Below are 22,368 nucleotides of genomic sequence, written 5' to 3' on the forward strand. Positions count from 1 at the left end.
GTTCAAAACATTAATTCATTTTGATCTCAATGTATTAAAATGTCTAGTTCGATGAGTAGGCTGTAATTATTAACTTATAGGTTTCAGCAATACCGTAAATGTATAACTTCCATCACGGTGAAATTGCATATTATTGAAAGCATACGATGCGTCCTGCCAATAACGTAGCTAGGTTTTTCCATTCTGACACGCGTTATTTCATGTGCTGTAGACGCCTGGTGTGCTCGGCCTTTCATACAAGCAAGGTACATTGTGAGTAGCGGGATACGAGTATACATTAGATCTTCGAGGCAAGACTGTTGTGCTGTTACATTTAGACTATCGTATAATTAACAGCGTACATCTATTTAGGAGGCATCAAAGACTCGCATGAATCATTTTTGAAGCAGGGCTATTGAACCTATATATTTACAGTATAACGATGCAAAACACAGGGTTAAGCTAAGTGAGATATAAATACACTAGATGATTGACTTATTTTAAATATGTTTTGTTCTTCTGCGTTATCCGTTAAATTAGTTCAACTTAGGTAGTAGCCCCGTGAAAGTTTAACGCGTAACATATTTGCATGCTAAGTTTAGGGACACGTTGCGTTCCAGCTTCGACCCTGGATATAAACAAATTCTGCTTGATGGGAGCTAGCCGTCTGATGGAATGTCGAACGGAGATGGCGGGCTCGAAAGAGAGAGGAGCCAATTTGGAAATTCCGTACACAGTTATGTTACGATTATAGCTGATTGCCTAATATAGAGAGGCGTAATTAAGTAAGGCAAGAGCGAGTTTACCAACGATGGGCGTCAACTTTGAGTCCTTTAATACGGCTGCGTGGTGAACAGGAACAGCATACGTAATTTTAATAGTAATAATATTGTTCACACTCCATCTGCCCAAGCGGGGCAGAAATCTGCTTTCCGGAAAGTTCCGTCAAATCTTTGTGCTTCAAACGCCACGCGCTCCTTTACGACTGGAAGACGCCCTGCTGTATAATGCTTTTATTCTATACGACAAAATATGGATTTTTACGGTACCTATACCCAGCCTGGCTTCATTGCCCGAACGCTACAACCCAGTTTCAAATCAGAAGGTCGGGCGGACCCGCCTAAAATCGAGAGGCTCCTCAAGGGAATCTGTTTCCGGTCAGTCAAAGCAGTCCTGTCATCCTACGAATTTCCGTAGCAGAATTTCGCTTATACTGCCATCCACAGCAAGATCCCACAACGCGCGGGACCTATAATATCCAAACGTTCCCATTCAGGTGAGCTTTGCTGTATGCGCGTGCGTGCAGTTGAATGCAACTCTGTGCGGCTCAGGCCAATCCGTCCTAACGTGGGCAAAAGGGGGTTACGTTACATCATTATAATACGTATATAAATATTCATATCTTAAATAGGTAGTATCTATGTTGGGTTAATGATTGGCTATTAGCCATAATAGGTTGACATTAGGTTTAACTTTGCAAATATTTTACTTCCTTGTAACTGCAAGTATGCGCATCTGTATTGAACCTATGGATAATTGGATAAAGAACCTGCCTGCGCATTTTTATAACACTAGTAGGCATTATTATTCAATATGCTGATTAAGTTTTCGTCAGTCTGGCTCGAATATAAACAGAGATAAATTTTCAATTAATCTATAGAGATCGTCGTGGGCCAGCACGAATCAACTAGAGTCCCCAAACAGATAGACATATAACGGTACAAGAAATTATCTTCCTGTTTACAAAATACGGTAGAATATCAAGGGCACTTTGATGAGGCTAGATAAACGTATATCGTTCGAGAGATGCCCAGCTTAAACGGTTTGATTATCTGGCGGTACGGAAGGTGAAAGATGCTCGGCTAAGCTTGTTAATATCCTCAGTTCAGATCAAACGACAGTTTACTAAGCGAATAGCGTTTATCTTGAACTAGTAATTTTATGACCAATCTACGGGCTAACTTTAGATTAAATTGAACGAATATTAGATTTCAATAAAATGTTGAAAAGACCAAGAGCTTGACGAGGACAAGACTCAAGGAATATCATTGAACAACCGATAATCAGTGAAACTTTCCTTCTGAAGGATTATTTGGCACGCGTACATAATGAAGACTAATTGTCTAGGTGCCGTAATTATAAGTATATTAATGGATTAGTTACTACGGATAAGTACGTCCGTATGTATGATAAATGGCTATACGCGACTAAAAGTCGGCTGTCTTAGAAACCAGAGTAAGCTCGCACAATAATTAAAATCGATGTGCCCTATCATATCAGATAGGACCACCACTCTATATAATGGAGTTAGTCTCCAACCATCCCCTGTGGTTCTTTCGCGGTTCCCCTTTGTAGGTGCCTCGTTTGTAGAGAATATGCTACGGACCAATATACACAGTAGACACCACATCTTGGTGCTTTCATGGAAGCCGTAAGATTCAGCAATTAGGCCTGAACCAATTTGAATCTTCTAACAGGTTCCGGTAGCTCTTCAGTAAACTAGGTTGTTCTAGGTAACGGCTATCTGCTTAACGAGTCGAGCGGAAACCCTCCCAGCCTCGTTCAATGAATATTAGCACAGTAGAAAAAATATATATTACATTAAATATATATACGAACGACAACTACACAGAGACCGATAATTGTATTGACGCTGCATAGCTATGTATATTAGTAGTGCAGAGAGCCTTACTGCGAAACGCGACCTATTGATGAGAAAAGCCATGCGTAATTTATAGGAACCGCTTAGCATCCTGTTACTGGCGACGCGACATCGTTTTTCCTATATCAGTTCCATTATTCTGGGATAGAATTGGACGTACGTCCGAGTATTCAACGTTTTTTTTTTTTTGCCTCGCGTCGGTATCAGTTGGAAGCCGGTGAGGTATCTGATAAGAAGGAAACATTACTGAAATTGTATTTGTGACTTGGCCTTTGCTCTAGCGCCCTGGGTTTTTATTGTAAAAGCATTTATGCACAAGAATATTTCCAATCTTCAAGGAATATTGCTAGATGCAAAAAAAAAAAAAAAAAAAAACGCCGTTAAAATAATGCCGAAAAGCCTTCTCAAAAAGGTGATCGTAATTCGAAATATAGCATTGTAATGCTGAAAATGTTTATGAGCCAGAAATCTGAAAACTATATTAGACATACTAAATTATTATCAGATAATTCAGCTTGAAGTTTGCATTGCCAGTGATGCTTATACTGCATCTATATAATACTCTTTACAGTTCATTATTTATGCCGTTAGCGAAGTTACTGCGTCTGAACTCTGAAGCCGAACACTCGCGGCTTTCATACCTATACGGTAACTAATGAACCCCCCAAAAATCTACCCCAAAAGTGACCTTAAAAATTGACATTGCTAGATTTTCAAGTGACAATCGGCCACTGGAGTCATCAACATATAGCTAGATATGGCAGAAGTTGAATCTTTTAGTTAATTTGGTGCCAGTTATACCCAAATAACATTACTTTAGTTAGTTTGCTTTGACATTGTAGTTTTTTGCGAAATATGGTAAATTATTATTATTATTATTTTTTAATTATATCGACTCTGTTGCTTGACGTTATGGTTGTGAAGCGCATTCTGCTTCGTCGTATAAATAACAAAGTAAATGGTCAACATTGATTCATCCTGTATAATACTCGCCAGAGATTCGTACATTCAAGTCGCACTTGTTCCTTAATGAGATTTAGAAAGATTAAAAAAACTACGAAGGGTGTCTATCGCATCGCGGGCTAGATCTGCAGGAACTACAAATGCAGGCCCCTATTGTAGATAGCCGCATTCTACTGTATAAACTCTGAAGGATGAGAACTGTGATTTTTGCGTATTAAAAATGTAATTTTTATTCATCATCATCCGATATTTTATGCTGCTTATATTGTCACACTTACCCCTAGGTGTTATTTCCCATAAAAAAAGTTAACCGGTTAAATAAAGGCTTCTCAAGAACCAAAGATACATCAGGTTTCTCTCCTAACGGAGTAACATCTTGCACATTCGCAATGGTCTCGTACGTTTTAAGATTTGCCTGCCCTAATGATTTAGTACTGTCCAGCATATTTTACATTCACATAGTTACTGTAGATACCTACGCGTCGGGTGGCAGACCCCCCATATTCAACGAGAGAATTGTGATCAAGCTACTCCCCTAGATTATGTTTTCATAGCTAGAATAAAGTGGCTAGCCGCCAACAAGCATTTGTTTACTATCATGAGTCCCTCTAAATATTTTAAAATTGCGCATATACCAAGAATGTACCTAAATTTCTCTTCGGTATTCTCAGTCTGCGACAACTATGTACGTCTATTAACGGCGGAGCCAGTCTGCCTTGCCCCCCGTAATCAGGCTGGACAGTCGTTTACTTCTATATTCTGCAGAAGTTGTATACCAATTAATGGCCGTTGCGGTGTTGAATGTTGCGGGCGAGGACATGTGATTGTAAACTACGTACTTATGGCCTGCTTAAGCCATAGGTAAATTAGGCCCTTTTACGGTGGAAGCGCTTCGTAGTCGGTCCATCCGAATGGCTTGCTCTTGTGACATCTCCTTCTCCCTTTTCACCCCTTGCTGTTTAAGCTTTATAGGTATGTCTTTGTTTCCAAGCATAAAAATGTGAGTGGCAAGTTATTTTACAAGCTCTTGCCTTGACAAAGGTGAATTCTTGATGAGGCCGACCGAAAGCAATTGTCGAGGTGGGATTACGACTTTTGCCATTAGCTGCCTCAAGTGTTGTAAAGGCTTTTTGTTAAAAATGGACGCACATGCGAAGTTACTTATTAGAACTATATTCGTGACTAAAAGCTCTTTACTTAACTGGATTAGATCTGTAATGATCTTCGACAAGTAGTGTCGAAATTTCATTTGCTTTTTCTCCAAAGGATTATAAGAAATTGTTGGGAAGGTCGAGTGCTTTGTTTGGACTCTAGGCAAATGACTGTCGGAAGAAAACGATCAGTTCAGAGACCATGCGTTATGTTTTTTTTCCAGTTCTTGCTTCCAACCTATCGTTCTCGACTTGTCGGAAAAGTCAAGCCTAGCTCCACTTTTCGATTGTGTACATCACAGTATATAGTAAGGTTTAATGAGTCCTTTCGGTCCGATTCGGAAGCTGTACATTTTGTAGATTCTCAGAGCCGTGAAAGTTCAGTCAGAGTACGAGCACACATGTAGGCGAAAAAGCTCGCAAGAGATGCATTCGAATGATTCTCGAGTTTAGGACGAGTGCTGGGAAGCTCATAACAACTACTTTTACAGGTCAACGTTATCGTATCTCAGAACACTATATTGGTCTTTCTTCTAAAGTTATTCAAACTAAGGCGGCTCTCCAAAAAGCCAGTTTAAATCTTTAAAAAAAAAGATTAGTAGTGAGCCATATATGGGTGCTGGGAAAAGCTCTTTCCACTAAACGATTTCTTACTGCATCATATTTTAATATGCGTACTAAAATACCAAACAGACGCATGGGTAAGAGGTAACCATTAATACGATAAGTGGGAGCATGAAACAATAGAACTATGCATGTGCGTGCGGGAATGTGTGCGTGCTTATGTATGAAAATGTGTATCCATGAAACGCACCCTCTAAGCACAACATTATACTATGACCTATATATTACTTGAGTGACACTTGAGCGAGAAAATTGAAACGGATCGGCGAGACGGGAACGCTCGCTCTCAGATCTCTTTGTGATTGCGTGTCTCATTAGGAATTGCATTTACGGTGCCCACTTAACGTCAGGGGCAGTATATGCGTGCACCCTACAGCCTTCTTGCGATGCAGATATATTCATCCAAGGTGTTAAGGCTCGGATTTTACCGCATATAATAAGAAAATTTTAGAACTGAAAAACGATCACCCAGTTGATCACGGCAAACAGATTATATCACCTAGTGATAATAGAATTAACGTGACTGTGATCATTTTGTATTTCAGCAAATATCGTACGGGGTGTTCGAAAAAGCACCCAAAAAATAAAATGTTCAAATAGACATCTTTCGGAATGCTCAGGAAGTAACACGTGCCTATGGATTTCTATCCCTGCTGAACGTTTACTTTTGTTGTAAAAAAAATACAGTAGGGTTTTCGAACGCCATATTTATTAATGGTGCGGTAACTTATTTGACATCATCAATTGAAGGAAATCATATTTCTGATGTCAACTAGCTCAGTTTAAATCAGATAGACGGGATACATTTCTTCGGTCTTACAGAAAACAACTTGTCAACTTAACAGTAGTATCAATACATATCATTACTAAGAAGTGAATTTCATAAATTTAAGTCATAACTCTTCTTTTTCTACCGAAATCGAAGTCCTTCCATTCCAAATGCGAGGTTGTCTATTACTGCAGAACTATTCCCTAATATATAAGTCTGATTTCAGAGCTGTTGCTAAGCAATCCTGTAATTCGTCCCTGTACCCTTGTTTACGCTTTTTGTTATATCTATCTGCCACTAAACTTGTGACTGCCGCTTATGGGACCTGAAGAGTAAGGGGAGGTCGTCGTTTTAGCAGTTCTCTTGTAGGTAACAACCGGTGTGCATCGCATTGCCCTATTCCGAAGAATGATTTTGACAGAAAGTAAAAGTTGTCCATCATTTCTCGAAAGACTTTGTTGCACGCCCTCCGGCGTTCGAGACGCTGCAATTTCCCCAGCCCAGGGTAGATATGTACTGCTACTGCTAACAGATTGCAGCCACGCTATAAAGCCAAGTGATACATGCCCGGTCGGTATAACTGGCCTACGGTGACTAGCACTCGTACCTAACCGCGGCCCTTTCTACCCAGACTACTTTTCGCTTCAACGTTATATAAGTCGTGCTCTACGGATATGGAGCGAAACCATGTGTTCACTTGATCTGGGTCATGTAAATGTAGACACAGTCTCAACATGTTATATATAGAGCGAAACAGTTAGAGTTCACGGTCATATTATAGTATTTTATATAAAATATCGTTGCTAGCATTTTTTGCAAGTTGGAATTTATTTATTTTAGAGAATTTTATTTATTATTTTTTTTTTTTTTGAAGAGAAGTGTTCTAGATTAGCAGTTTGCAGTAAAGGAAATGAAGATACTTCACTGTGAACATAATTAGATAATATTAGACAGCACTAAAATATTTTTTGTGTATATATTCTACTATGGTAAGAAGCACTAGCTAAGTCTAAATTTCCCATCATGACTGAGCGAATATAATATAATATAATACGAACATATACCCGCTTAATAGTAATGATTATGATGTCGTTTTTCTGACGGCCATTGCAGGTCAATTTCCTGCACAATAAGTAGGCACCATCGCATAGCTAAGTTTAATTGTACGCGTTCCACCGACAGGCTTTCATTGACATGATCGAGTCTGCGTTCTTTGCTTCTTTTGATTCGCTTCATTTTGTGGTCAAAATAATCGACGCCGAACGTTCGCTGCCGAAAAGGCCATAAAACGCTGGCCTTCCAGTTTCCTTGAAAAGAAATCGTACATTTCTTGTCCATATCGACCTAGTCTGATCGGCCTTATCGGATCTCCTTTTAAATGCAGAAATCGGACATATGAAAATTGGTCTTTGTAACAAAATATATGATTTGAGACACAGGTACGAACGAAACTAGTTCTACTACAGTGATGCAAAAAAGTTTCGATACATTTTCAAGTGGTGATTTTTTTTATAGAATATACGATTTTTCACAAGCGTAAATCAACACATTAAGCACTGAAATAGACAGTTCCCTTTCTTTTTACACGATTAGATCATTTAGAATAAACGAGTGAAGTATCACTTCACATTTGGAGGCCGATACCAAATCACCACTGGCTGGAAGTAACAGGACCAATGGGACAGTGGATAGTATTAGGAAGTTTTGATTTCGATCATTAATAAATGGAACAGGAGGCGAAAAGTCAGACAAATAACGATAAAGAGGCGTAAGGCCGGCAAATGGGAATACTCGATGAAAACCATTACTTCAGAAGCGTGCCGAAAAATTGGGTTGAGACACGGAAAAAGCGGAACCGAAGGCTGAGCAAATGCGCCCTTCTCCATAGTCTTAAGGGACATCCAGCCAGTGATGTTTCTTCTTGGCTCCTTTTATATTCAGCCTTTGTCTGACCTCTGAGTTTTCCAACCTTCCAGTCGAATTTGTAAAGCTTTTTTGACTTCTCTCACCTAATGCACACAGGGTGTACATAGGGTGGCGATCCATGAATAGAAAATGTGATAAGCTATAGTTACGTATAAAGAAGGGTGTCTGACTTGAATTTCGAGGGTAAGTGGTAAATCTGCATTGTAGTGACAGTCTAGCACTAACAGATGTAAAAATAATTTTTCTAATTTATTAGAGGGGCCACTTTGAGGTTTTCCCTTCTGACTAGCAAAGGCTGATGTTATTATATGTCACTTGCTATTCTTACTACTAAAGCACAAGATTATTTGCGAATTTTGACAGAGTCAACGTCCGCTCGCTTAAAAAAAAAACTGCTTTTAAGGAAAAAATACATGTATTGCACCTGCAGCGAGCGTAGCTTCGTCGTATCGTTTGACAAAAGTGTTAAAGGCTCGTCGTATTCTTGGTTTATCTCGTTGGATTCACTTGACGGCCTATAGATCAAGAGCAGGTTGAATCAAATTTTAGAGCACAATTCCGTGGATTATATTAGGATCGATAACATCATAATAAATGATGCAAATCTTGTTTAGGCCGGTAAGCGCCGGTTGTACCCTTTTTAAGGCAAATTGCACTCAGTATCTATAATCGGCTTTAAGGTACTTATTTTTATATTTGCTTTCGGGATAAATTTTGTATCAATTCCTGTATCGCGTTTTTTTGGTGTATTTTTTACTTCCTGCTGAAGTCATACTACTAACGCTGTTAGAATGCGCTGTTTAAAGATTTGCTTTGTAAAAGAGACCTTGGTGGGATCCGTGCGCCGTTAACCATCGCGTTTGCATTTCGGAGACTTTCATAGTTGATGGCTTGATCGTCGTCGGTAGGGCTCCCGTGGGACCCTTGACTGCACTTATTGTCCTTCACATTATGGGCTGTGTGTGTTTTCACTTCACATCGGCCGCTAACTGCTTTTTGATGAGCCTTCAGAGGCGATTTATGCTTGTTACTTTTAAAAAACCGACTCGCGACTGATGTTTCTCGTAACACGTTGCACTTATTGGGAGATTCAAAAATAACCCGCCTATAAGTGGCAGCGACGCATGTGAAGGATGGATCATGCTGACGAGTTTGAAACGACGCTATTTAAACATCACAGATCCTTCACACATAAATGTTTAGGCCGTGACCACTAACACGGTCACGGCGGGTTGTCTCAGAAGGCCCAATGTAAGCAGCTCTCATTTTTCACCTTTAGGTTTTGTAAGAATGCATCATCGATCGCTTCCGGAAACTTCGATAAGGATTATCTATCCTTCAGACGCCATTGTTGTGCCCGAGCAATTATCGATGATGAAAAACAGAAATACAGTGCGGTCTGCCATTCTGCCAATTAGAGGAAACTTCGCAGTGCGTTTACCTGGTACTTCGTGTATGCGCCACATGCTATCCTATAATACAATCGATCACAATAGTTACGTTGCTTCCTAAAATTGATCAACGAAATTGGTTATAGAGGTATGCCAGTGCTTAGAAGCACTGGGGCATTCAGCTGCTACAGGTTTTCTAAGATCTAACGAGTCTATACAAACACAATTCTGCTGTTCAGAAGTGAGTTTCCTTTTTTACACTATTTCCGCTTGACCTGCCATTGCCAGAACTCCCAACACGGCAGTAGCTATTAGCATGAATGTACCGCTTTATATTTAGTGTCTACGTTTAGCGGAAAACAGACGAGACTTCCTTGGTATGAGTTGTTTTCTGGTAAGTGAAAAGCAAACTTTGACAAGTTAGATTAATTAGCATGTCAACTTCCAACAGTCGAGGGATACCACTTCAATACCAGCAATCAATACCCCTCAAATATTGATGGATTGCTTGTCCGTTGCGTTTGGCCGTTATGAATCGTCCGTTACTTAGCGCAATGGGTAGCAATTTAGCATAATCGAGGAATGGACCTGTGACCCGAAACAGAATTATATTGAATATAATTAGAATAGCCGTAGCCAGTTAACAAGGTAGGTAGCTTACTATACAGGGCAGTTGTGTCGATAAGACTATGATGCGTAAGCCAATTAGCTAAATACAATCAATCTTTCCATTATACGAGTCCCTCTTTGGTTAAGTACACATTAGCTAAGCGGTAAAGATCGGTTTCGCAGAAACTAAACGCTTATCTATACATAGATACAAAATACACGTGTTGACAATTAGAGAATTCCGGTTCGTGCTAAGTAATTACCGTTGGGTCGTAAGACTCTACCGTTTCCATGTTTAATCTAAACAACGAAGACTTGGTGAAGTAGTGAAGGTGGCGATGTTACGGTGGTCAAAATTAATTGTAATACTCTTTAGACTAGTTAAAATTGTATGTGTACCCTGTATGAATGGCAAGAACGCCTCCGACGACGGCAATCTTAAACTAAAATATAGCCTTAAAAGTCATTGCCTAACTATACTAACGTTTAGATATTCGATCCATACACGAAGTGATCTTCGAAATTTACCATTGTACTACTTGCTCTACCCACTACAGCTTCATGACCCGTTATTTCTCACAATTCAGTCTCTGTTAGAAAACATCCTCAGCTTGTAGAAATGTATAAATGAATTTTCTGTTCAACTGTATTTAGCCTCTTTCTTATATTTCGTCAGCTTGTTTTTTTTTAAACCTTTCTCGGCATGCGAACATCAAAGGGGCCAAATATATCACCTGTTGAAATTTCATGACCATGACGATTTCGCAGGCAACGGCAAAGTTTTTATGACCACTGAAACCTTTTGCCCTCCTTAGTTTGGTGCAGACGGTGGTACAGCAGAACTATATAAAGTATGCTACGGGTAAAAAGCGTAGTGTTATTGGCGCTGATCGAATATAAATCCGCGGAAGAGGACTAATATTGTAGTCTTTAGCTGCCAGGTTGTATTTTTTCGAACTTATTAGATACTCGTTTTGTAGATCGCTAATTTTTTGCGTTTCCCGTTTGCGTCTGCATTGATTTCCATCATAACGCTAATTTGTAGCACGTCACAAAGGTGTTTACTCGCAAATTCGAACTTTAGAAGTAAATGGCCCTAACTATCCTGGGCATATTGTTGGGCGGCATCGCGGGAACATTTCCTATAGTTCTCTCTGAGTGAAAGTCACCTTAACAAGCCACGAATAGAGTAGTTGACAAAGGGGTTTATAAATGAGGGGTATCAATCTGAATGACAGATATTTGAAGGTACAACGCACTGAGGTTACGTACTCGCTGGCTGACCATCCATGCGACCACTTGGACAGAAAGTTAGACCAGGTGGGAAAAGAACGCTTTTTGAGATTTAGTTATACTATATCGTTTCGAGAATTTTCAGCGCGTGCTTTAAAATAGATTGTAGCACAACTGATCCTGCTTGCCGCGCTACACCTAAATAAACACAATTACTCTAATAACATCATGCGGATAATGTTAAAACATATATAACCTACCATTACACTTAGTCGTCCATTGTTTTACCACGGAAGTTAGTTAGTTAGTTTTTTCCGTCACCGAAGTATCGAAGACTGTGTTGTTTCGAATTCAGCAGCAAATCACACCGATCAAGTTCCGTGATTTTATTGTCTCCAGAAAGCCTGTGCTTGACCTTTACCATACGACCTGTACCACGAACGACTGAAGTTATAGCATCCACTAGCTTCTAGATTATGGGTTTTTTTCAAGCATGTCAATTAGTTGTCGAGTCGTCGTAGCGGGTTGCGCTTTTTTGTTTTTGTTGCCACAGCCGTTTGCTTCTGTCTTTTCAGCGACCACGTACTCTATCGTAATATTTTTTTATAGTATAGACATAAACTAACGTAAGTATATACTAAATAATAGTCGCTATTAGTTCATATTACCAACCTCCTATCTCCTCCATGATTAATTTTAGAAAAAATCAACTTTTCTTCTAGAATGAATGAATGAATGAATGAATGCGCGCTACAACGAAATGTCCGCTAACATCCCAGTTTATTCCGTACACCCTGTATGTATGTATGTATGTAAATGTTCCCCAGTTGTTGAGTAATGAAATATACGTCTGAAAAAGAGTTAAGAGAAACAGGGTTTGGCAACCTGTTGGAGTAGAGAGTATAGGTTGCGTTTTTAATGGATTTTCAATACTTTTAGTTAATTTTGTGAAATATTTCGCTGAATATTGTTGGGTTCGTCAAAACAGATGTGTACACACTCTGTACAAGGCACTAATCGAACAAATAGTAAAGTAGTATTGGAAAATTTCCTTCAATATGTTCATTAGTAGAAATAACCCCTCATACAATATATAACATTTATGAATGTAAATTATTAGCCATAGTTAATCATGTTAGCAATGATGACTGGAAATATCGTCAAGCGGCCAGTCTTCGTAGCACCGGGTCTACTAAAAATGTTTATTCAAAAAATAGAAACATATATTTTAACTGCGTCTTGGAGCTTCGTTAGTGCCATACGTACGCTCGTTAAGACAGTTACGATAAAGATACGCTTTCGACACGCCAATTAATTACACGCCTAGCAAGGGCAAACGCGATAACAAAACGTCAAATTTTAACAGTTTCGCTAGTTTAACGCAAAAATGTTCCGAGTAAACTTCAGGACGATTGTATCCAGAAATGATATATGCATCTTGTACTGGTATCAACAACGGCAGCGGTGTACGCGTCTACTATAGTCGCCTCATAACTAAAGCTAAAAAGTCACTTCTATCTGAAGTCCTTAGAGAGAAAATGCGAGCACACTGTGTACGTATATCATCAGCGCAATTCGTATTACTAAATCGCGCACCGATCGCTCTTTCCGCTCCGGCGTTGTTCGGACTCCAGGGTTCTCAGGCCAGCTAGAGTCCCAGGCAGCGCAGGTAGACTCTGCTCTGATTTGGCAGCACGCAGATAGTTTAGTCTGGAAAATTGTTACGTCGAAAGCAGGGAATTCTTATCAAGGATGTCCACCCAGAGCCGTCCCAACGCCGCAGACGTAGCTAGTGGCGTCGCGCATCGCAGACCTTAAAGCAGGTCAGATCTGCGCGTTCGTAAACCACCGCTGCTACTAGAGGCTCATGTACTTATCTAGCAGCCAGAAATACGGTTACGGGCAGTTGGCTGGTTACGCGAGTAACACGTTGCTTGGGACGGCGCTGTTCGACACTCAGAGGTTGCCGCTCAGTCTGGTCAAGAAAGGCCGCTCCGTAAAGCTCCGAAATAACAAGGAAACAAAGTTGTTTTCTTCTGACTTTTTATGGGTTCCCGTTGTGCTGGTCCTTACGCCTGGCTAGTTAAAGTGGCATAATATAATATCAATCAGGAACAGACGTCGCCAAAGCATATCCCTAATTTACTTACGGGGCACAGGTTGCCAGCCTTTTTATATTTCAAATACCATTTGTTATACTTTTTGATTCACCAAGGATAACAATAAATAGATAATGCTTATAAATAAAAATAAAATATTGACTTGTTCACGGGTTAGCAAATATTCAACCGTTCGAAGAGTTAGCCATAAAACCGTATTGTTTGAAAAATGAAAGGAGAGCGCGACATTTCTCAGTTAATAGTTACCTGGACTGTCTAATGCCATAATCTGTTTACTGTGAATATTTGTAACTTTAACCTAAGGTATCAACACTATTTTTCTTCCGAATAAAAATATTAGTATTTTTAATGTAGAACAGTTTATTGAATAAATTCGACAGCTAAACTAACCTAGTAATCCTTTAGTTGTATAGGTTGTAACGATTTCATCCAGAAAGCAAGGTTTTCAAGCGTAAGAATGAATCGCCAACATTTCTAGAGACCAAATCGTAGAATGCTCCTTTAAACATACATCTCTTAGCGTCTTTTTATCACGATCTTGCCTGAAATGTATGGCATCGAGAAGTAGGTAACCCACCATCTTGCAGTGCTTGAGACTTTATCCATATGTCAAAGTGTTAGGTAGGCCTGTTAAGGCTTTGGAACCTATATAACTTGTTATAGCGGACGTAAACACACGAGTTTTTTTTTACGAAAGCAAGTTTACCAGCGACCAGTTATTTCGAACCTAGAATAGTGTGATAAACTATTAAATATCTAATTTAAATAGACAAAGTTCTGTACAAAGATAGAAAAATATATGAATTGCGTTTACGTAGGATTTTTTTTCCAATTGTATAAGGATTAATTTATAATAATAATGATGATGATAGAGCACTCTCGTTATAAAGAAATAAATGTTCATCTTGTCAACTATTTTAAGCCCATAAATTAAATCTGTTACTTTTAGGTGATTTTGACCTGCCTATAGCAGCGTCAATTGAATTTGCACCACTGCAATAGGTAGGCAATACACCATTATGGAGTCGAGCACTCTATATTTCAAGAGTATGTGCGTTAGTAACAGGAACACCTTGAGAAGATTAGAAAGTTCGAAAGCTAAATAAGTTAAAGCAAGTATCCGGTAGCATCTGTTATAAAATATCCGCGAATGCAAACGTTCTATGCTTGAAGCTTTTTGTGTAACCCTTATGCCACGCGGGCGTTGTTCAGCGTTGCCCAGTGACTTAGTTTTGGAGCCTTAATTTCGAGGCTCTGCATATGGATCAGGACAACAAGTCGACACAAATACAGACGCGAAGCTCTACCTCCTAGAGATGTACGTGCTAGCTTAAAAATTTCGTCATCCCTATTGAGGTTTTGGGGCTGTCTTTTTCCGATAGGTTTTGGAACTGGATGGGAAGCAAAAAGCAAAAGGGCGCAAAGCTTGACGAAATCCAACAAAGCTTCAATAGTATACATAAAACAGAACATAAAAGAGGGACAGAAGTTTTGTTTCGCTTCAGCACTCTGCTTTGTTTCTAATGTCATTTGGAGACGCTCCAAAATGGAAGCCGACGTACGGCAAAGACAGAACGTGGAACAGGCTTACATACTTGAGTACGCAGGAGCACAGATATACAGAGGCACTCAAACACATGCTAACCATATCCACACAGAAGGCCTCTTAGAGGGATCAACAGAACCCGTAGCATGACACGTAAATAACCGGCGCCGTCGAGGCTTGGGAGCTCCTTCAACTTACCGCCATTAACCAGTCGCAGAATAGAAGGGAGGAAAGGAGGAGAAGCGACAACCCCTGTTTGAGGGGTCCTGTTGCAGCCGCAGAATATTTGCAGAGACGGCACCATCAGCGTTCTCATTCGGACGACGCTGAGATGCGAGCTCGCACACAAACACGTCGATTTGCCGTTGCGGATGTCCGAGAGAACTGCTCAAATTCAACCATATGTTGTCGGTATGCTTGAAAGGCTTGGAGGAAATATAGCTTACGTTTAAATCAGTTATTCAAAGGCGAACGTAGAAGTATAATGAAGGGTATGTAAGTTGCCCAACAGCATGGCATTCCTTATGTAGGCATACGTAAGAAATTAATATTGTTTGCCATTAACATTCCTTCCTAATGTTTCCATTGACGAAAAGCAGCTACGGCGTGCAGATGTCATTCAAAGCGGGACAGTCCTGACGGCGCCGTTTATAAGTGTGGCTCGATTTCTATTGAACGACATGCCGTATAGAGGCACAAGTAAAGATTTTTCAATGACTGATGAGGATTTGGAGTTACCTTATCAGGCTTTAGTTTGTGTCACTGTTATCTCATAGCAGCGAGATTTTCAAATTGTGTACCAAGTAAAAATTTACCGTGAATGAAAAAACCGTAAAATTTCGATCTCGCTTATGATATGGCCTTGCTATCTACTTCATTGAATGAACTTAGCCATGCGCTGTAATGTACGTACATCGTATATATATATATATATATATATATATATATATATATATATATATATTTTTGCCAAAATTGTGAAGACGAGTTGCTAGTAGTTTTCTTTATAAGAATCTAGCATAATATATAATGCTACGAAATTCCCTGCACAACAGATCCTTATAAATGTGAAAGAAGCTGTTGAGGATTAGGAAATTGCTGATTCGATAGCAGTGTACCGACACTATTACAAAGCTATTTGCTCAGCTGAACGCCGACCAACGGCGGTAATAAAGCCTATAAGACACGAGAAATTGTAGCAGCGGCACTTGCAACAAAGGATAATAGTAGGGATTCACCAGACAACTGAGCAGAGTTCTATCGTGAAGGACAGCTGGGCGGGGCGAGGCAGGGCGGGGGGAGGGGTGTGGTTGAGTTTTGCGAAAAACGAGTTAGCTAGCCCATCGACGAGACTTTTAGTCTCGATAGAGCTACCGCAGCACCAAGATCAAGTCGCCCACGTCGACACGCCGGAAACTGCCTCGGGTATGTGATATACCGGTGGCCCCCACTATAATAGTCTTCTGTAGCTGGCACAGTTTCTCCGATTTAGGATGCATTCTTTTTTTTCTGCTGTCGGTGTCGTGTCTCTTTCCGAAAAACAACGGTACCATCGCCCGTAGAAGATAGCCGCAAGAAGTGTTTTTTGTAGGATGTCGGCTTTCCCTAATACAATCCAAAACATCTTTCCTTCGAATGTTTTCCGTAAGGATTTCGCTGCAAGCCAAACGAACCCACTTTTTTTTTCAATGTAACGCTTTCAACGCTTTCTCATCCCTCTTAGATAATGACAATGCAAGTTTAATGGCTCATTTTCGTCGCATTGCGTAGCACACGTTCAACAGAATCCTAATGGCCACTAATATACGCGGAACATGCTAATATTAAAAGATCAAACGTAGACGCTGTTGATGACTCCATGTTATGACACCAGTTACTTGAAAAAGCTGCAAGTTCGTGAAATAATATCGTACAAATTATGAATATATAGCTAACACAATAGGAGGAAGATGAGCATTTAAAAATGGACGCTTATCACCAATAAGTTGATAAATAATCGTTGCGATTTCAGTAAACGTTTTTTTCTGAAAAGCCGAAGAAAATTAACGGGTTGTAGATGTGCGATCAGATTATTTACTATACGTTTGCTACGAAGTTTACTCTGACTTGGGGTTGAAAGCTACACGATTGAATATATTCTATGTTAATGTATGAGTTGGGGTAATTGCCTCGAAGCAAAAAACGATCCGTTCGGTTTAGCAGATCACTGTTTTACTGATTGGTGGGTCAAACATCCCCCATTACATTAGCACTATAAGGCAATATGAGTAATAGTGATAAATTAGAAAGGACCAATCCATCTCGAGTCGAATGCGCACTGTTACACTGAAATAAGGCATCTTAAAATTCTAAATTACTGGCGTTGCTCCTGTCCCAACCCAATAAACTGTTAGCCTGGATTTTATGCACCACGTTTTGGCATCTTTCACTGCAGTGAAACGCGCAGGCTCCAGAAGCAGTCCACGTTTTCGATATTACTTTATTCAAATCTGCAAACGGGCCATTAGGTAACACCATTGGACCTTATTCTGGATTTCAATATTTTACGCCGTTCGTGATTAATTACTTGTGTGTTTTCTATCAGTAGCAGATTTTTTTTCTGTTTCTGCCATTCGATAAACGTTTCTGTATTAGTCTTTTTGCTTAATAAGTCATCTTTAATTACGTGTCGGCGTGCGCCTTATTACTCCCATACGCCGAAGTTTACGCCAAGAAAAAACCAAGACGATGCATTTGGCAGGTGGCTGGGACTATCCTGTATCCCATATTTACAATTGAGCATCTTCTGCCTTAAAAAGTAGGCTCTTTCGTTGTCTTCGAAACAAACCGATGCATGTACACGTATGCGCTGGCCACAGGTTGCCACATAACACAGATGTACTGAATGCTTAAATAAGATTATAATGAACAATCTTCAATCAGACTAAGATCAGGGGCTGCCATGTTTGTTCAAATAGCAATGTCCGCGCAGTTGCCGAGATAGCACTTATAGTAATTATTGTACATACAAGCAAGAAATCATCTTGTGAACCTCGCAGAAAGATCTAATGTTTCGAGTATTTTTTTTTTTCTGCAACCGCAATTTCTAACTCCTTTTCCTTAGTTAGTGTCAGCGTTCATCTGGTATACGAATATTTTTTTTGTTTAACTAACGGTGCATATAGCTCAAGTCTTGGGCACTTAGTAAGCAGTTCTCGTATAAGCATGTGAATATTTTTATGTTTAGGTTGTTTGCCAGAGGTTTGTCCACTATACGCTATCGCGATCCTGTTAAGTATATGCGTGCAGTCCTGATTTCTATACTCATTTTCCTGCTGTCCTTACTTTTCGGATGGCTACATCTTAGGCCCGCATATGGCTAAAATAACATTGGCTTGAGGTAACAAGATTAACTTGTTGATAGCAGACAGCTTCAAACGCGTTTCTACGGGTAAACCCCATATTTTATTGTTCGATCTCTCAACGGGCGTGGAGTTAAAGCGCGGTTATCTGGTTTCCGGCGCCATGTCCAGTGACCAGTTGCTTAAATGAAAGGTAGAATGTATGCTTTATCGTTCATCGTAACTAACTTCCTGTTTGGAGCAGCCACGTTTTCTGCTAACTAAATAAGTGCAAGCTAAAGTTACTCAATTTGCTTAAAAATGGATGGCCTTTCAGGTGTCTTTAACAGCGAATGAATATGTAAAAGAAGCACGATCGCTCCCCTAAAAAACAGCGCCGATTAGGCGATTGAAAACAGGAACAAAGATGACCGTAAAACTCAAGATCATCGCATTTGGTCAAATGTTCAATAACCTTAATCTTTTGCTTTCCCTCTCGTTATTATAATAATACCAATAAGACGGATTGTTGCGGCTCCAACACTTAGCATTGTGTTGGAATTATCAGTATACAGAGAAAAAGATATTTTGTGGTATGTACACACGGTGAAACGAGGGAAATAAACCAGACGCTGACACCATCGTGTCCAGGCAACTTTCAGGACAAACTTTGTACATGCGATGTCAAGGCTCTTTTACGGTATATATGCCAATTTCCATTTCTAAGCCTATGGGGTTGATATTAATAAGCAAAAGGCATTGAATGTATCACTAATGACTTCTCAGTAATTTTGGGTTTCAAGGAATACTATAGACTTTAGATTTTGCTTCCATTCATGGGAACAAAAATATCCAAAGTCAATGTTAAAGCTTACTAAAATTATGTAAGGCGCGGAGACTAATCCTTTGTTCGTACCGACAGCTAACAACATGCTTCAAAATGTGTATGTTAAACTATTAGAAAGAACGAACTAAATTACAAACTTTAAGATCGACATCATGCACGCGCGGATTGAAAAGTCGTTCCTTGATCGTTCAGGCCGATCGCGAGGAGGACAAGCCCACTACTGAATGCGAAGTTTAAAATTCTTCTAACCTAAGTAAGAGCTTTTTTCAAGGCTAGAAAAACTGGCAGAACAAAGGATCAATGAAAGGGACTTCTTTTCGTTTAGAGTTAACGAGTCCTAAATAAAATCAGATGAAATGGTCTTTTGCTGCTGTGTATGACCCAATCATTGGTACATGTGTCGGCAAGATGGACCCAGATTATGGTCTGTCCACTACGGTGTCGTATTTTACATACTCGGATGCCTCGTTTGTGAACAAGCTCTGGTTCAAATAAGATTCTGAGTAAAACATTAAAATAGAACAGTGGACTACTTTCAAGTATCTTCATGCCTTTATAAGTAAATTAATAAATCTATGATCTTATTATTTTTATCTTGAATATTCACTGTTTAAACCAATGGATAAATAGGGTAGTCCATAATCATTTCTCTTTAGCGTTTAGTAATTACTTTAATAGAAAAATATATCATCGGAACTTATCGTCATCGCCAAAAATAAGCATTTAAACGCACAAAGCTGCGAATCAGATGCCTCATTTTTAAATAAATATATTGTCTAGTAGGACTTTGTGCTCAACTACTGAAGTGTGGTAACGGATGTAATGCAACAGGGAGGTACTGAATCTGAATGCTGAATGAATAAAAAAAGGACAAGCAAGCTAATTTCTCAAACAGAGTCGCCCAATGTCCACGTTCTGCGTGACTGCGTAGGTTAATATGCGGAACAATAAAAAGATACAAGATAATCTTGATAATCAGATTGCAGCAATGTATCCTAAAGTATGCTCTCGCATTATCGATAATCAGTGATAACATTCAGTCCAGTTCGGAGAATAATCGATTTTTTTTTTTGGTGGAATCATATCTACAATTTGGCTTTTTGTACAACCACACTCGCTGTGTAGTAGGTATATATATATATATATATAGGTCAGGTTTTAAAATTATTAAGGCCAACTGTAGGACACATCGACTCAGAACCACATAGACCTAGTACTGGCCCTATATTTAGAAAAAGGATTAGGCACTGAAGATTTTCAAACTGTATCCGTTTCTTCAATAAAACTGCCGTGTATTTCAAGGTACTTTACTAGGCTCTAGGTTATAAGGAACTTACTGCCGAAAAAAGAAATATGATATGGAAATTAATCATAAAAATGTCGAAACAAAATGTAAAGACACGTTGAACTCTCGTTAGACACCATTTGTGATCGGTAAACCCCATCCCTTTACGCGTTTCAACGTGGTCGTCAGTGTGGCAAAGACGTCGGTATTCTTGGCCAACCTTTTAAAAGTTAAATTGTGGATTCAAGCATATATCGAACCACGTTTGACATTAGTTAACCAATAGTCTGTAAAATATTTTCTTATTTGTTCTCTTTAATGCGTGTCTTCATTTAGCTTAGCTCAGATTATGGCGCTCGGCAGTCTTCATCCAGCATCTTTCTAAAATCCAAGACGTATGACAGTGTATCTACGTGCACCTTCACAATACAGGTTCTTGGGCTTATTGGGAGTATTTGTTTACGTATATAGTTAAAATTTTCATTATATTATATATTATTAAAATAAAAAGGCCCAGAGTTTAACTGGGTTCGTAAAGACACGAATACGAACGAATGGCATATGAGGGGCAATCCCTTGAAATAGTTGTTGTTTCCTCAGAATAACCTATGAGAGCCAATCAATCAAACAATGACAATTTTCAGTATCTAGTATCCTATTTTTCTCGCATTGGGTTCGCTGTTAGTAGAGCGACAATATTTATTTACGGTTAATAGTACTCATAATTCACTGTGTTGTTACCAATGGCTTTTCAGTCAACTTCTGCATTAACTTAGGGCGGTGGTCTATCAACCGTTAAAGGTGAGCTATCTGAATCAAGTTAAAGTTATTGTACTATCGACATAACAGCCTCGAACTGTGTAAGTAGGGGAGAAAAGCATCGCCTATCGGATAGTGCATTTTGCAATCATCGCAGTCAAACGTTTCTGAAGTGCTTCCGAGTGTCGTGCCCTAGCGAGAGCAAACGGAACAGCTACTCCAGCTGTAGCCAACAAAGCTCTCTACTCCTTCTGCGACAGTTGTAACGTCCGCCCAAAAAGGGGCGTCGCCCTACCGATGCAACATTATCTTATCTTCATCTCCAGTCCCTTACCAATGCACTTGTGAGTGTTTTGAGGTTAGTCATATTTGTTTGTCTCTTTACACATCTGATGCAGTTACGTTTGGACAAATGCCTATAGCGGTAACGATAACAGTAAGCATACTCTACAGTCTGATCGCCAACAATAGCAACGTTGGCTGAATATAGCTTGGTTTACCTGCCACGTAAATTAAAAGCAATGGCAAAAGATGTTCAAACCTCTTTCGTGTATCCTCTTTTATTAACGCGTCTTGCGACACGTACGTAACATCGAAAATTGTGTATGTATGTACGAACGAAATGAACGGGCAAATAAACAATAACCAAGTTTTGATAAAAACAACGACGTGAAATACAGTGACAGCTAAAACAAATGAGGTCGGCAGTCATCACCAACATCTTAGTCGTAGTGCCCTACAGCACTGATTCCGAAAAAAGACAAAGCGGTCAGAAATAGAAGTTCCTAGTTGGAGAATTGGGTATCAGAGCTACAATCGTAACAACAAGCAAACCCTATTGGGTTTTATCATTTTTGCAAAAAAGTAATTGTTGTGTTTTGTGTATAGCTGGTGCTACGTAATTTAGCTCGTACCTCGTAGTGTCTTGAAAGTAGCAAGAAGAAACGTTTTTCTCAGCTGTTGCTATGTAGCTTGTCAAATTACGGTAATATGATGTGAAAACATAAAAAGTGTTAGGTTAAACTGGACATATTGCTTTGGCCACTTACTTGCTACAGGCGACCCTGCGTACATAAACTTATCCCAGTAAAACCGTCTAAACAACATTGTGTGACAGTAGCGTGTTTTCAAAAATATGCCAGAGAGTCATAACTTTGCCCCTGTGACCTAGATAATTCGTTACT

Source organism: Varroa destructor, unplaced genomic scaffold, assembly GCF_002443255.2.
Source record: "Varroa destructor unplaced genomic scaffold, Vdes_3.0 BEIS01000007.1, whole genome shotgun sequence".
Taxonomy (NCBI): Eukaryota; Metazoa; Arthropoda; class Arachnida; order Mesostigmata; family Varroidae; genus Varroa; species Varroa destructor.